This window comes from Eptesicus fuscus, chromosome 9, assembly GCF_027574615.1.
Source record: "Eptesicus fuscus isolate TK198812 chromosome 9, DD_ASM_mEF_20220401, whole genome shotgun sequence".
Lineage (NCBI taxonomy): Eukaryota > Metazoa > Chordata > Mammalia > Chiroptera > Vespertilionidae > Eptesicus > Eptesicus fuscus.
In genome coordinates this window covers 91,061,729-91,079,053 of record NC_072481.1, presented here as the reverse complement: position 1 = coordinate 91,079,053, position 17,325 = coordinate 91,061,729, and the positions used below count along the sequence as shown (strand labels likewise).

The 17,325-nt window shown below is 40.8% G+C and overlaps 1 protein-coding gene and 1 pseudogene across 4 annotated transcripts in view; one reads left to right on the top strand and one right to left on the bottom strand.

Annotated features, from left to right (window-relative positions):
- The window catches only part of CDYL (chromodomain Y like), a 214,210-nt gene that overhangs the window by 63,853 nt on the left and 133,032 nt on the right, over nt 1-17,325 (top strand). The gene's annotated exons all lie outside the window — the stretch shown is intronic.
- On the bottom strand, nt 8,342-8,713 carry LOC103298116 (ubiquitin-60S ribosomal protein L40-like; annotated as a pseudogene).

Here is a 17,325-nt window from a genome sequence, read left to right as displayed (position 1 = left end):
GTAGAAAAGAGAACTATGGAGCCAAAAGTGGGTTTTAATTAATACTAGAGGCCCAGTGCATGAAATTCGTGCACTGGGGGTGGGGGGTATCTCAGCCCGGCCTGTGCCCCTCACAGTCCGGGACCCCTCGCTCCTTACTGCCCGCCTGCTTGCTGCTCCCTACCACTCCGCTCGCTGTTCCTTAGTGCCGCTCGTGAGCCTGGCTTCTGGCTAAGCGGCGCTTCCCCTGTGGGAGTGCACTGACCACCAGGGGGAAGCTCCTACGTTGAGCGTCTGCCCCCTGGTGGTCAGTTCATAGCGACCAGTCATTCCACTGTTTGGTTGATTTGCATATTAGGATTTTATTATATAGGATAGGATATTGGTTGTGAACTGTAAATGAAAAATAAAATGTAAAAAAGAACCAAATATGATTTTAGATCTGAAAATTTATATATATATATATTTTTAATTCTCACCTGAGGATGTTTTTAAAATTGATTTTTAGAGAGAGAAACATCCATGTGACAGAGAAATACCAGTAGGCTGCCTCTGTACCTGCTGACCCACCGAGATCTAACCTAAACCTAAGTGTGTGCCCTAATCTAGAATCCAACAGGAAATCCTTTGGTGTACAGGTTACGACTCCAACCAATTGAGCCACCTGGCCAGGGAATATCTGAAAAAAAATTTTTAATGTATCTCCAGGCCCTGGTTGGTGTGGATCAGTAATTAGAGTGTCCTCCCACGCACCAAAGGGTCATGGGTTCGATTCCAGCTGAGGGCACATACACAGGTTGTGGGTTCCATCCCTGTCAGATTGCTTGGGCAACTGATCGATGTTTCTTTCTCTTTTCTTCTCCCTTCCTCTCTCTCTAGAATCAATGAAAAAAACATATCCTTAGAGGAGGACTTAAAAAGAAAAAAAGATGCTGGTTTGGTTAAGTGGATAGTGCTTCTGCAAGCGGACTGAAGGGTACTGGGTTGGATTCCGATCAAGGGCACGTACCTGGGTTGCAGGCTCAATCCAGGGCCCTGGTCGGGGATTCAGCAAGAGGCAACCAATTGATGTCTCTCACATTAGTTTCTGTCTTTCTCCCTCCCTTCCACTCTCTGTAAAAAAAAAGAAAAGAAAAGAAAAAATCAATGCAAAGATGTTCTCACGTGAGGATTAACCAAACAAACACCCACCCATCCCCAGTGTAATTATTGAAGGAGCATATGAAGTATTTGTTGAATGAACGGGAGGGGATGGGACTTTGCTTTCTAACTGTTTTAGCACCTCTGCAAGCCAGAGGGTTTATTTTTTATTTTAATTTTAATTGATTGATTTTAGAGAGAGGAAAGGAGCAAGAGAAACACCAGTGTGTTGTTCCACTTATTATGCACTCTTTGGTTGCTTCTTGTCTGTGCCCTGACCAGGGATCCAACCCGCAGCCTTGCTGTATCAGGAGGAGTTCTAACCCACTGTGCTGTGTGCTGCCTGTCAGGGCCCCTCAACAAAACCCCTCTGGGTGCCCTGGCCCCTGCTGTGGGCCGGAGCTCCTCTGCCACAGCAAAGGTTTGGGTTCCATTCTGTCAGGGCACCTACTTAGGTTTCTGGTTTGATCCCCGGTCGGGGCTGACTGTTGCTCAGGAAGTAACCGAGGACTGTTGAGGTCCGTGTGATCTAGTCATTCGGCGGGGAACTGAGGTTCCATGGCCGACATGGCCAACTCTGATCCCCACTACCCCCAGACGACTTCAACTATGGCATCTGTGTGACCTCCGCCAGCATACACATCCCCATAGGTAGGTTGCCCTCTCCGCAGCTCGCCAGGCCTGGCTGCTGTGCAGTTGCTCCAGGAGGCGGATTTCCGGACTCCCAGGGAGAGCAGGGTCCTGGAGGGAAAGCACTTGGCTCTGCCTCCCTTCAGGGCTCCCAGGCTGGAGCGGAATGCCCATCCTGTGCAGGGCTCAGAGGGAGGCCTCTTAGCTGGGTGCTGAGAAAATGAAACTAGAGCCCTTCTTCCTTGAACCCTGTCGTCTTCGGTGTAGAAAGGGACAGATGAAAGCCTCAGCAGCCTTACTGGGGCATCTTTAAAAGAAAGATTTTTTTTCCGGCAAAAATAAGTTTATTGTGTAATCAATATTGTGTAATCATTGTGATTTATTGTGTAATCATTGTAATTACACAATAACCTGCATTGAGTTATCTGCTGGGATGTTTGTGCTTTAGGGCATGTGAACGCGTTTTATTTTATTTGACGCAGCCTCACGTCCCCCAGCCTCCAGCGGCATGCAGCCACGCCCACCCGCTCCTGCCCGTAGTTACCAGTGAGGGCGTCCCAGATAATTTGCATATTCCTCTATTATTATATAGGATATTTTATGTAGGTGCTTTCAGACTTTCAACCCCCTAGAAGAGCTGGGACTTTTTAATATTTTCATTAACTTTTTTTTTTTTTGAGACAGAGAAGGACGGAGAGAAAAACACACACACCACAAAACATTGATGTGAGAGAGAAACATCGATTTGTCGCCTCCCGTATGCACCCTGATCAGGAATCGAACCCACAACCTTTTTGGTGTATGGGGCAATGCTCCAACCAACTGAGCCTGGGCAGAGGACAGAGGAGCTGGGACTTTTAAATGAGGATGATAAATTCTCAGTTTGGTTTAGTTTACCTTTTTGTTGTTATTGTTTTTAAAATTTCCCTCAAGGGTCCTGGGAGTTAAACCTTCTGCTTTCCTTTTCCAGTGATATCACTTGTTATGTACCCACTCTGGAGCATGGCTCTCACCATCTTTCCTGTTTCTGCAGTAAACACTTTGTCCATTACAAGTTTTTTAAAGGACTTCTCATTAAAATTTTTAAAAATCTGTTAGGGATAGGGGGAAAACGAGAGTTGAAAACCTTTTCCTGTTTACACTATTGTGCAATGGGAAAAATAAGTTGTACATAATGTTATGCAAAGGAAGGTTGGCTGCAAAGATCGAATCTTGGACCAAATCTGCCCTAAGATGCTCTAAGTATACTGGTCTACACTGAGTGGCCAGATTATTATGATCTCTGAACGCATAATAATCTGGCCACTCAGTGTGTGTGTGTGTGTGTGTGTGTGTGTTTTTTTAGAGGCCCGGTGCATGAATTCCTGCATGGGTGGGGTCCGGCCAGCCTGGCCAGGGGGAGGGGATATGGGCGGTTGGCCGGCCTGCCTGCTGGTCGAAATCCTGGTTGAGGGGACAATTTGCATATTAGCCTTTTATTATATAGGATATACACTGAGTGGCCAGATTATTATGTGTTCAGAGATCATAATAATCTGGCCACTGAGTGTATAGTATGACTGACAGAGGCTTGGAATGCACTTGAGAAGATGCCAGCTCTGAAGGTGGGGGAAAAGGTGAAAAAGAGCTGAAGGGGAGAGTACCTTTTCTACTTCTGGCTCCTTGCTAGAGATGGCCCTGTGAGTTGTAGACCTTGTTCTGGATGTAAGGAGAGAACTGGGGATAAGGAAGCTCAATGGAACAAAATGGGGTTTGTCTCCTGTGGGTGGCCCTAACATGGAATGGTGGGTGTGGGTTGTGTGTTTGCTCATATTTGCCCAGCGTCTCTCTTGCTCACCTCTTTCCCCAGTATATTGACACTTCTTGTTGAATGGGTAAGTGTTCAGATCAGGTAGATGAACCATTCTTGGAGGCATGGACTGAGTAGGCAGTGTCACATGTTCAGGGATGTAGCTTGGCAACTGGTTTTATTTGACTCTGCACACACTTCACACAAGGTTTTCTAATTAGTCATTCAAATGGAGGCACGTGAGAGCAAAAGAGGGACTAAAACTTGTTATATAATCTTCTAAATGTTTTTGACCAAATTTATTGTATGATAGACCTATAAAATAATTCTATTTAAAAAAAAACTATTTTAAAAAATAAAATTATCAAAGAAGCAAACTTCTGTGTATTAAATAACTAAATTGGTCATTTAAATATTATAAAAATTAGTTCTTATTTTTGGTATAATTTCACATACTTTTATCATGTGCCATGTTACTGATATTATTCTGACAAATACATTTTTCTCCAACATGGCTTTTTTTTTAAATAAAATTCTCATCATATTACCTGAAAACTTCTTTTAAAGGTTTTTTTCTGTGTGTAACTAAGTTTGAGATTGTTGATGTTTTGAGTTTATTCTCGGTGTGCCAATTGAAAGAATACTCTTGGTGCTTCCAGAGCAACTTCTGCTAAAGGGGAGGGTATTTTCAGACTTTTAAAAACTGAGATGAGAGATGTCTCAGTTCAGATATTTTCACAAGAGCTGTTTTTTTTTTATAACATCTATTCAAAATACCTTTGTTCAATAAATTTTATAAGACAAAGATTGTCAAATAATTGCCTCATTGATTCTTTTGATTGTTTTGCTTAAATTTAGATTCTACACATTTTTTAGTGTTTCAATTTAATTCCTTTTTTTTTTTTTTTTTTTTGTACAGAATATAGTTAGTTACCCATTTAAAAACAGGAACACTATAAAATGATTCTTTGGATAAGTTGAGTATTCCAAAGCATACTTACTGAATTTTAGTTATAGTACTCATTCTAAAACTCTGAATATTTGATTTTTTTAAAAAAAGTTCTTTGCTTGCTTTTATAGGGATTGATTTCACTGTCTTCTTATTTTCAAGTTTTGGTTTTAGTAATTGCAGTTTGCCAAAAGCTTCAAAAGCTGACCTTAAAAAAATCTATTTGTTGAAAGTTTTGACTAATGCTCCAAAAACGTTTGTATCGTTTTGTGGTAATTGGATTGATTTTCAAGGTAGATTTGTAAAGGCTTAAGCAAGTGAGCAGCAGAAAAAGAATGTATATTATATTGAAGTATTTTTAATTCAACTTCAGCCTTTCAGAAATACTTCAGAAATTTGTTGTCACAGTGTATAGTATATGAAAATCTGTATTCAGATTAAAATCACAAAAACAAATAATGTTCTACATTGAGCTTTTGTATTATTTGTAGAACTATCCAGATGTTTTACCTTCTAAGGCAGAATTCAGCAAAACTTTTCTATAAAGATCCACATAGAAAATATTTTATACTTTGTGGGCCAGAGATCTGCTGCAGCTACTCAGTTCTGCGACCATACCCTGAAAGTAGCTAGACAATATGTAAATGTGTGAGTGTGTCTCAGTCCACCTTTATTTATGTACACTGAAATATGCATTTCATGTATCATGAATTATATCTTTTTTACCTTTTCCCAGCCAACGAGAACTGTTAAAACCATTTTTATCTTGTAGGACATGCCAAAACGTGTGGCAGGCAGGAGTTGGCCAGCATGTCATACTTTGCTGTCCCTTGTTTCATGAATTGGATGAAATAAATAGAACCACTAATGAAATAGATTTTCTATTTGTAAATTGGCACGATCTAACTGCTTATAAAGCCCTTCTATAGCTAAAGGAGCCAATATTTAACAGCTATTGTGTCACCTCTTATATGTGCAGGAGAAACTTTAGGGAGAAAAATGAATGCAATTAAGTAGGATACTTATTTGATCTAAATGAAAAGTCATGATTCAGAAAGAAATGTAAATGCTGTAATTGTGTAAATGAAAATTCTTCTGTAGCTGCACTCCCTAATGAGTTCTTCTGGGCACTGTCATCTTAAAAACAGCTTTAAAGTTGGATGCTGATGTTTGGTCAGCAGATGTTTTCTGGTGTACAGAGGTCCATTTATATGAGTGGCATCCCATAGAGCATGACAAATGTGGATATGAACATTTGCAAATTACACATTTGTCATTAACTTTCTTAAGAAATGGAAATTCAGTAATAAATCTTTAAATTAAATCTGTATTTAACTTTTAGTTTGTTGCTAATAAAATTTATTGCAAAATAAAAGTAATCAGTAAAATAAATATAGATTTACACCATTCAATGAATGACAAAAATCATTATATTAAGAACTGTTAGATTAACCCTCTACATGTAACTCCCACATTTTATTCGCAAGCGTCAGTAGCATACTCTGGTCCATCAATGAGTACCTTGCATAATTTAAGGAGGGGAGTGTTAGTTATCTTGGACCTAAAAAGGGTTTGGAAAATAGGTGTTTTGTTGTTGATTGATTTCTATTTTATTTTACTTTAAAATTTTTTAAAAATATATTTTTATTGATTTCAGAGAAGAAGGGAGAGGGGGGAGAGAGAGAGACATCAATGCTGAGAGCGAATCATTGATTCAGGCTGCCTCCTTCACTGGGGATCATGCCCTTGACTGGAATTGAATCTGGGACCCTTCAGTCCCAGGCCGACGCTCTATCCACTGAGCCAAACCAGCTAGGGTGTTGGTTGACCTTTAGGTTTAATTTAGCCACATGGTAAAATGAGAGCACTGTTCACTGCATGAGTGTCTTGCACACTACCAGATGAGATTGCAGCAGAAACAAGACAGGCAAAATGGAGATATTTTAAACCAAAACTGGTTTATTTTAATGTGATGGTGAACCATAATACTTAATTAAAAATGAAAGGACACATGTGAAACCAGATTGGACATTGAGACCGAAAGTGTAAGCCAGTCCTGCAGTGATTGTATACACCAAAATCATTGGCATGTGAGTGTAGTTGTACATTTCTGGTTTCTACCCCAGAGATGTAGACTCAGTAAGTCTTGGGAAAACGCTAGCTAAGCACATGGGAGAATGAGGTGCTTATCTAGTACCTCTTTAGTTCATTACCTACCATTTCTCCCTCTAGTTTCCCAGTTGACACGACCACAATTATTGTAGTTCTCCAGTGTCCTATTTAGCAGACCTGAATGTCCTTTTTTCCACATTCTTCTATCAGCCAAGAGGGCTGTTATAGCATATCTTTGAGTTGAAATTATGTTTATTGCTTTTTAATTCCTTTTTTTTTTTTTTTTTTGTAGACTAAGCATCTTGTGATAGTGGAGTCTAGGTCTCAGATAACTTCTATATTCTTTTTTTTTTTTTAACTTCTATATTCTTAACCTGACACCTGAAACTTATGGCATCAGTTTAGTGATGATTATAGTATAAAATTCAAGGCAAGGGTCTTTGCGTTTTCTTTTTTGCCTTGAACTGAAAGTTAAGAGTGAATCAAAGTAGGATTTGTGTAGTCACTTCATGTAGCTCATTGTATATATCAAGTTCTGCCTTTAAAATGTCAGTTTTCTCCATGATTAATCAGTGTGGTGATATTTTTATTTCAGACTTAGAAATTGTGCTTTAGAGCAGATGAAAAGCACCCTAATTAACAACCACTGCTTTATTTTAAAATATAATAGCAACTGTGTATTTCCACAACCAGGATAGGGCTCAACAGTGAAGGTTGGAAGATGCAGGAAGCCTCCAGCTTAATTAGAAACTATCAGCAGTTCTCAGGTGTTTTCTACACCAGAAATGCTATAGGGATGGTTAGAAATCTGCTCAAGTTTTTGAGAGTTTGTGTCAGTTGGACATGTTTCACACTTTTATTTATTTATTTTAAAATATATTTTTATTGATTTCAGAGAGGTAGGGAGAGATAGAAACATTAATGATGAGAAAGAATCATCCATCAGCTGCCTCCTGCACGCCTCACACTGGGGATCAAGCCCACAACTTGGCATGTGCCCTGACCAGGAATCAAACTGATCTCTTGGTTCAAACGTTGATGCTCAACCACTGAGGCACACCATTTTTTAAATTAAGATCTGGTAGAATTCAGGTTAATGAGCAGTGTTGAAACTTTGTATTAAATTTATTGGGAGAACATTGGTTAATAATAGCATTATATTGCTTATTAATATTGAAGTTTAGTAAAATTTAACTGTAATTACCTATTATTCTTTGAAATATAGTAGGCTTTCTAAAAAAAGTATAATCTCTATAAGGCAGTGTATATATATATATATATATGTGTGTGTGTGTGTGTGTGTGTGTGGTGGGTGGGGGTCCTATATATATATATTGGTGGTGGGTGGGGGTCCATTGTATATCTCATTGTTTAGAACAGTGTCTGACAAATAATAGGCCCTTCAATATTTGTTTAATGAAGAATGAACTTTATAGTAAAGTTCAAGTACAGCAAAGTGGTTCTTAGATGCTTTAAATTTTTTTCAATGTCAAATTTCTGCAGAAATTGGCGAGTTTTTCTAAAACTGAAACAGAATTGCCTATGCTGTTCTTTTCCATACAATCGGTTGCTAATAAATACATAGAGTCAGATTATACTTCATGTTACTTTTTAAAATGTTCTTTTTCTTCTTTATTTTTTTTAAACTTCTCCAATTAATGAAAGGGACACTTTAATGAGGCCCCAGGGCCATGGGTTCAGGCAGAAGGTGCCCTATGGGTTGAGGAGATGGTGGAGGGGCCTTATTTAACCTTCTTGGGCCCCAGGTTGTTGATGTGGCTGCACTTCTTGCCAGAGTTGACAGTGCGGGAGCCCAGGTGGGCCTAATATTTGCAGGTCATCTTGTCGCAATTGTTCTTCTGGTCTAGCTGGCAAAGGAAGGGCTCGATGATGCCACCCCGCAGACAAAGCACCAATTGCAGGGTGGACTCTTTCTATTGTAGTCTGAGAGTGCAGTCATCCTCCAACTGTTTGCCCACAAGAATCAGACACTACTGGTCAGGCGGGATGCCCTCCTTGTCTTGGATTTTAGCTTTGACATTCTCCGTGGTGTCACTGGTCTCAACCTCGAGGGTGATGGTCTTGCCAGTCAGGGTCTTCACAAAGTTCTGCATCTGGGGAGGGTGCTCTGCTGCTTCTTTGAAGACAAAGAACAAAAATGTTATCTTTTGACAAATGCATACTATAAGCCCTCACGTGAGAACAATGCACAGCTTCTTGTTTAGAACAGTGAAGGGCTTCCAGGTAGGAAAGAATCCTCGTTGTGAGCGCGACCTGAATTTTTCATTCAATTTAATGAAAAGGCAAATATTTGGATCAGGAGAGGAATTCTTTCTGGAGACTAATAAGCAGAACAGGACAGTTTCAGTTGTGTGACTATTTATAGTTTCCTGATTTTTTAGTCTTTCTTTGATTTTTAGGATGCGATAAATGTTGTCAACAAGCCTCAGTTGTATGTATGACAGTTTGAGGTGGTTGCCTGAGGCTTCTCTCTGAAGCCTCTTAGGTCACCCATGTAGTTTGGCCAGCTCTTTTGTGAAGGTGATGGAGGCAAGGGGCAGAAGACTGCATATATAGGGTATTTTGAATCTTACTATTTCCTTTGTTAATAATATTTGACTAATTTTCCTAAACATTTCTTGTATAACAGCAAAGATTTAAAATATAGTACCTTAATATATTAGGCCCTAGTTGTCATTAACTTGTGTCAATTCTTTTTCTTGATCACATTTTTGATTTGATTATATTTATCTTAGAAAAGTCTGTATAAGTCTGATTTATTTTGGTACATCTAGATAAAGCTCTTTTTGCCTTAGTCCAGTGATGGCGAACCTATGACACGCGTAGCCATTTCTGATGACACGCGGCTGAGGCGGCCGCATGCCGAGGATGAAACATTTGCGAAATAATGTTTTTTCCTCAAAGTGACACACTGCCCGAGTTATGCTTAGTTTTTTTTTTTTTTTTTTTTTTTTTTTTAATATATTTTATTGATTTCTTACAGAGAGGAAGGGAGAGGGATAGAGAGCTAGAAACATCGATGAGAGAGAAACATCGACCAGCTGCCTCCTGCACACCCCCCACTGGGGATGTGCCTGCAACCAAGGTACATGCCCTTGACCGGAATCGAACCTGGGACCTTTCAGTCCACAGGCCGACGCTCTATCCACTGAGCCAAACCGGTTTCGGCTATGCTTAGTTTTTTGGCGAAGTTTGACACACCAAGCTCAAAAGGTTGCCCATCACTGCCTTAGTCCCTAATCTCTTAAATCATTGGTCGCCAAGCACTGGTCCGTGAGGTCTGAAAGGTTGGTGACAGCTGTTTTAAAGTAGTTTCTCCCCCTCACCCCCAATCTTTTTTTTTGTTTTTATTTTATTTGTTTACTATTTCAAGAAAAAACTATTTTAAATATAATAATGTTACATGCAAAGAACATTAATATTTCAAGAGAAACAATTTTAAATATAATCATAAATACAATAAACATTAATATATCAAGGAAAACAGTCGCTTTGTGGTCTCCACTTTCGGTCCTCGGGTATCAGGGTTCGCTCCTGGGAGTTTTCCATTGATTATTCAGGAAGCTTTTCTGTATTTTAGTTTAATACCATTTTGTTCCTGGGAGCATGTCTGTGCAGCATCCACATACTCTGCTGCCATTTTTAATCTCCAAGTATTACTGTTCCTTAAAATCAGCAATTGTATAAAGCACTATTTTATAGGTGAGGGGCTTTGTAATGGTATTGAATCTTGTTAAAAATGTGAAGTGATAGGCCAATTACTAAAACAGGTAATACTGATTTTTGGCAAAATAAGTAGTGTGGAAGCATGCATTAATGATTACCTGCCAAATACAAATGCTTTTTGAGGGTACCAGAATTATAAACAGGAAACTATAGAAAGTAAGGTCAGTATTGAGCAGCATGATATTTATGCAGTATCAAAGATTCTTAAAAATCTTAAGTGTTTTCTGCTTGGTATGGTACTTACAAATTTATTTGGGGTAGCCATTTTAAAAAGTTATTTCTTAAGTGTTCTCATTTTTTTCTCAACTTCATTGCTTTTGAACATAAACTTCACTGTTCAAAAAACTTTGTCTATTTAATTTATTTTAAATTTTAATATAAAGTTTCCCCCAAATGGTAAATTGGTCATGCCAGAACAAAATCCTTTCCCCAACTTGAAGCAGTGAGATAAAGCCTCTTTACTGGGCTGGGCAAAAATAGGTTTACAGTTGTTCCTATAGAAAACTATACAATAATTAGTAAATAATAGAAGAACAAACTATTTTGTGAACTCACAACTGTAAACCTACTTTTGTCCACCCCTGTATTTTGCACCTGTTATGTGCCAGACACTTGAAAGTTCAAGGGATTGCAACAGGATACAAAACAGATGAACTAACATGGAGACTCAAGAAGTAAAACATGTGGGGGTGTGAGTGGGGGTACAGAGAATGGTGCTAAGCTCTAGAGAATACAAAAGCAGGGGAAAGGGATAGGACTGGGGAGATAGATCCAGAGAGCACAGTCCCTGCTCTACCACTACATAGAGTGTATTGGCTAGGCTACTTCAGGTCAGTCATTCTCTGGAACCTGTGTTCTCATGAATAAATTGGTAAAAACAATACATGTTCAACCTACTGCATACGATTGTGTGGGTAGAAGAAATATTATTAATAAAAAGGCCTTATACAAATAATGCATATAATAACTGTTAACCTTTTTTTTTTTTTTTTTTTTTTAGTATTAGCTTATTGAATCTTCACACTAACACTACAAGTTAAGTGCCATTGTCATGATTCATTCCTTGATTAATTCAGCAGGTATTTATTGAATGTCTGTATGCTAGGCACTAGGGAAATAGCTAGGTTTTAAATAGACACAAAAAATCTCTTATTCTAATTGTGGTATAGTTGAAGAGATGTAGGGTTTAGTACCTCTCACAATGCTATATGTTATATTTTATTAGCAAGTTCAGCTTGGTGACCTTTTGTTAACTAACTAGAAAAGTTTATATTTTAGTAAAAAAAAAAGTTTGTTTTAGTAAATGTTATAATGAGGAAATTCAGTGTAATTTATTTTCCCATTAATGGTTTTGGGGCCACCTAAAATAGTAATTTCTTTTGTGTTACAAGTATAATTTTAAGAATATTAGTGGAGTTCCTTTCCTTATAAAAATTCTACTATAGCTCTAAATTTATAATTGTGTTCAATGAGAACACTTATATAATAAATTTTGGATGACAATGACAGCACTTAGATGAGTGGACATAGGTCTTATAGGGTGACTCATTGTTCACTTTCAAAGCAAGGGGACATCATATTTGTTAGAAAGGAATTTGTGACCACCACTTGAGAGCTCTGTTTCTAATTTCTTAATTTAGAAATTAAGTCACTTATTTTCTTGGTACTTTTAGTTTTCTTATCTAAATGGATATAGAGGATTGTGGGACTTAAACAAGGTGATCCATATTAAAGACTTAACTCAGTGATTGGCACTTAGATATATGAAGTGCTTGATTCTTATTAGCTTTCATTATTGATATTGCTGAAGATTTTTCCTAGAAGCATGAACACTTTACCATATTGGAGAGTCTCTGCTCTTGGAAAGGTTTACTTATACCTGTGGGTTAGGAGTGAGATTTTGCATTGTCTTCACTGTGGCAGGCAAGATTTGGGGGTCTTTGAGAAGTTAGAAACACAGATCATTTGTGAACGCACACTACCACCACCACCCCACACTGAGCAATAATTCCTGTTTAACTCTTCACTGCATTTACGGATGCATTGCATCCATCTGCCTCTTGTTAAAAATTCTGGGCAGTCACTGATACTGACAGGCCTAAGAATATGGCTGTGCATATATTCAGGTGTTCTCAGCCTTGTTTCAGTAGAAACATGTAGCCATCATTCTTCATATTTAACCATGGAAGACTAGCAGTCAAATTTGGGAGATGATCTGATACTTGGGCAGAGGGTGCTGAATACCAGCCAGCAATCTCAATGATGTTAGACTTAAGCTATGGTGATAATGATACTAATGAACACAATGTGTTATTTTATACTTATTTTAGATCAGTCCCCTACTTTCCTTTTTGAAGCAACCAAGGCCAGTTTCTTATTGAATATCTTATATTCTGGATTTATCTAATTGTTTCCTGGTGGTGTTGCATAACTTATTTTTCTGTGCTTTATATTTCCTGTAAATTGAAAGTTTGGGTTAATGTCTAACTGCCCTGTGCTGTCTCACATTGTTACACTAGGCCCCCCAGTGGCATGTTGTCCCACTGCTGGATGCCGAGTTTGGTGGCTTGGCGCTAGTGGTGTCTCCATTGTGAAAGGGGGATACATTCCTCTCTGATCTTAGGTAATGTGGTGGGGCAACATGTAACACCAGGCGGAAATCTCATTTCCATTAATGTTTCAACATGTGAACTTAGCAGCCACTGACCCTCCTTTCTGAATCTTCAGTGAGTGTTACCATATGATGGTTTTCTGATTCTGTCATTTCTTCTATATTTAGAAGGTAGAATTATTTTGTAAAGAAGAGCTTTCTGCCTAGCTGGTTTGGCTCAGTGGATAGAGCGAGGCCTGTGGACTGAAGGATCTCGGGTTCAATTCCTGTCAAGGGCACGTACCTCAGTTGCAGGCTTGATCCCAGGCCCTAGTTGGTGCCCTCGCCAGAAGGCAACCAATTGATGTGTCTCTCTCACATTGATGTTTCTCCGTCTTACCCCTCCCTTCTACTCTCTCTAAAAACCAATGGAAGAATATTCTTGGGTGAGGATTAACAATATATTGCCAAAACCGGTTTGGCTCAGTGGATAGAGCGTCGGTCTGCGGACTGAAAGGTCCCAGGTTCGATTCCTGTCAAGGGCATGTACATTGGTTGCGGGCACGTCCACAGTGGGGGATGTGCAGGAGGCAGCTGGTCGATGTTTCTCTCTCATCGACGTTTCTAACTCTCTATCCCTCTCCCTTCCTCTCTGTAAAAAATCAATAAAATATATTTAAAAAAAACAAAACAATATATCTACACTAATAAAAGAGAAACATGCAAATTGACTGTACCTCTGCTATGCCCACAAGCCATGCCCACCAGCCAATCAGGAGCAAGTATGCAAATTAACCCAACCAAGATGGCTGTGGCCACGGAGTGAGCAGAAGGCGTGGGTTTCCCCGGCAATGGAGGAAGCCAAGCTCCCCGCCCGCTCTGGCCGGCCCTGGCCTCCACTCCAGGCTACAAAGCTTCAATTATAGAAGATAAATAAATCCCAACAAAAATGGCGGCAGCCATGGAGCAGGAGGCTTGAGTTGCCCCCGATGATGGAGGAAGCCAAGCTTCCCGCAACCCTGGCCTCTGCTCAAGGCTACAAAGTTTCAATTATAGAAGATAGATAAATCCCAGATACCAGGGCCTCTGCTTGGGTCGCCGGGAGGCATGGCCGGCCTGCAAACCACCACAGGCCCCTCGCCCAGGCCTCACCATGCCCCAAGGGGACCCCTACCCTGACCCAGGACACCCTTCAGGGTAAACCAGCCGGCCCCCACCCATGCACCAGGCCTCTATCCTATCTAATAAAAGTAATATGCAAATTGACTGTCACTCCAACACACAAGATGGCTGCCCCCATGTGGACACAAGAGGGCCACCACAAAGATGGCCAGCAGGGGAGGGCGGTTGGGAGGGACCAGGCCTGCAAGGGAGGTCAGTTGGGGGTGATCAAGCCTGCAGGGGAGGGCAGTTAGGGATGACCAGGCCAGCAGAGGAGGGAAGTTGGGGGCGACTGGGCCTGCAGGGAAGGGCAGTTGTGGGGAGGGGGGGGGGACCCCAGGCCTGCAGGGCAGGGCAGTTAGGGGTAATCAGGCTGGCAGGGGAGCAGTTAGGCATCAATCAGGATGGCAGGGGAGTAGTTAGGTGATGATCAGGCTGGCAGGCAGAAGCAGTTAGGGGCAATCAGGAAGGCAGGCAGGCAAGCAGTTGGGAGCCAGCAGTTCTGGATTGTGAGAGGGATGATTAGGCCCAATCGAAGAGGGTGCAGGCTGGGCTGAGGGACCCCCCCCCTCCCGTGCACGAATTTCGTGCACCGGGCCTCTAATACACACACACACGTGTATATATATCCTTAAAATTTAAGGCCACAACATGAAGGTAGAGTGTAGTCTTTGGAATTAGACTGCCTATGTTTGAAATAGGACTGCCTCATTTTCTCCTCCGTAAAATGGGCATGATAGATAATGATTTATCTCATAGGGTTTTTCAAGAATTAAATGTTAATTCATGTGGAGAACTTAAAACAGTGGTTGCCAAATAAGTGCTTGGTAAATGCTCACTTGCTATGTTAATAATACATTAAGTCCAGTTACCTGCTATGTCCTTATATCATTCTGGGCCTAACTGCTCCCCTGCTGGCCTGATTGCCCCTAACCACCTCTGCCTCTCCCTGCACCTGGGACCCGGGCTTCCCTCCCTCTGGCTGGCCGCAGGTGCTCAGGACCCGGGCTGGCTTCCCCTGGGCCGGCTGCAGCCTCAGCCGCAGGGGACTGTGAGCGGGCGGCTTTGCTCGGGCCACAGCCGCTGGCACCCAGGACCGCGGGGTGGGCGGCTTGTCCCTCTCCCGGACCGCAGCCTGGCTGGTCCCCATTCCTCTCTCCCCAATGTTGAGTGTCTGAGCTGTTAAGGTGTGACAGTGTGAGGGTGTGATGACCATTTGCATATTAGCTCTTTATTATATAGGATATTATCTGATCATTATTTATTTTTAAATGGTCATTTCCTTTTTTTTTAAACTGATTTAAGAGAGGATTGGAGAGAGAGATAGAAACATCATTGATGAGAGAGAATCATTGATCAACTGCTTCCTGCACACCCCTTACTAGGGATCGAGCCTGCAACCCGGGCATGTGCCCTTGGCTGGAATCAAACCTGGGATCTTCAGTCCACACTCTATCCACTGAGCCAAACCAGCTAGGGCAAGATTATAATTTATTAATTAGAAACTGAATTTCTAATTTTGTGCTTTTTGAAAATTTGAAAGAAAAAAAAATGACATTATAAAGAATAGAAAATAACCCCAAAACAATGGTGCAAGCACAAAAGTTAGTTCTTTGAAAAGACACAAAATATGATAGAATTTATAAAGGATGAGAAAGATGACTGAAATACCTGTTAGACTTAAAAATATTACTCTGTTAATGAGAATGTGAAGAAACTGATGCTGATTAGGATGTAAATGGTTAAACACTTTAGGCTACAATTTGATATTTAGTTAAGTTATAGGTGCTTATACAGTCTGATTTTAGCAGTTTTTCTTCACGATGTATACCTTATGGAAGTAGTCATGTGCATAATGAGTTGTCAGCAAAGATATTTGTTGAATTATTGTTTGTATCAGAAAAATTGGAAGCAACTCAAATGCCTATCAGCATGAGAATGAGTAAATTAATGAGTGTTTTATTCATACTGTGGAATATTCTACAACCTTTACACTGAGTGAGCTAGATCTACATGAATATGGATTAATTTCAAAAACATTTATGAAAATTATAAAAGTGTATAGAGTTTGAAACCATGCAAAATGATTCTACAGTTGACCCTTGAACAACATGGGGGTTATGGGCTCTGACCCCAGCCCCCCACCCCAAACTCCACCCCTACTCCTAGCCCCTCCATGCAGTAGAATATCCTAGTATAACTTTAGATTCTCCAAAAACTGAAGTTGTCCCTTGGTATCTACCAGGGATGGGGGTCCATTCGATACTAAAATCCTCAGATGCTCAAAGTCCCCTATATAAAATGGCATAGCCTGGCCAGCATGGCTCAGTGGTTGAGCGTCGACTTAAGGACTAGGAGGTCATGGTTCAATTCCAGTCAGGGCACATGCCTGGGTTGCAGGCTTGATCCCCAGTGTGGAATGTACAGGAGGCAGCCAATCAATGATTGTCTCTCATCACTGATGTTTCTATCTATCTCTCCCCCTTTCTCTTCCTCTCTGAAATCAATAAAATCAAAAATATATATATATATATATTAACATATACTATACACACACATAAACATTTATATATTTAAAATAAAGTAAAAACATTAAATGGCATAGATTAATCAATGCATACAGTTGGCCCTTCATATCTGCACACTCACAACTGCAGATGGAAAATGGTGCAGGTATTTATTGGAAAAAAATCTGTATAAGTGGGCCCAAACATTTCAAACCTGTATTGTTCAAGGGTCAACTGTATATGTTACAAGAGATAGACACATATAAGTAGTATGTTTTTTCAGGAATATATGAGACTGATAAACATATTTGGAATAGTGGTTACCTAGAGGAGTGGACTGGAGGTGGACTATGGAGGGGGTTGCTCAGTATCAACTGCGTCATACTGCTTTTTTTATTTATTAACTAGGGGCCCAGTGCACGAATTCATGCACCTTTAAAGGAACTGTGGGCCGCGAGGCTGCAGTAGGCACAGGGGCGGGTCTTGGCCATCCTCGGCGCCCCGCCCAGCCCCTCCTGCAGTGGCCCCTGGTCCCATCTGCTGGCAGCCCCGCTCATGCCCTCTGATGGCGTGGAACAATTGGGGCTGTAGCCAACAGCGGGTGCGAGCAGGGCCAGCGCTGTCAGTGGGCGTGAGTGGCGGCTGCTACCCCGATTGCCCCTCAGGAGCTGGGGGAGGTGGAGAAGCCCTCAGGGGCGATAAGGGCCGGCAGCCACCACTC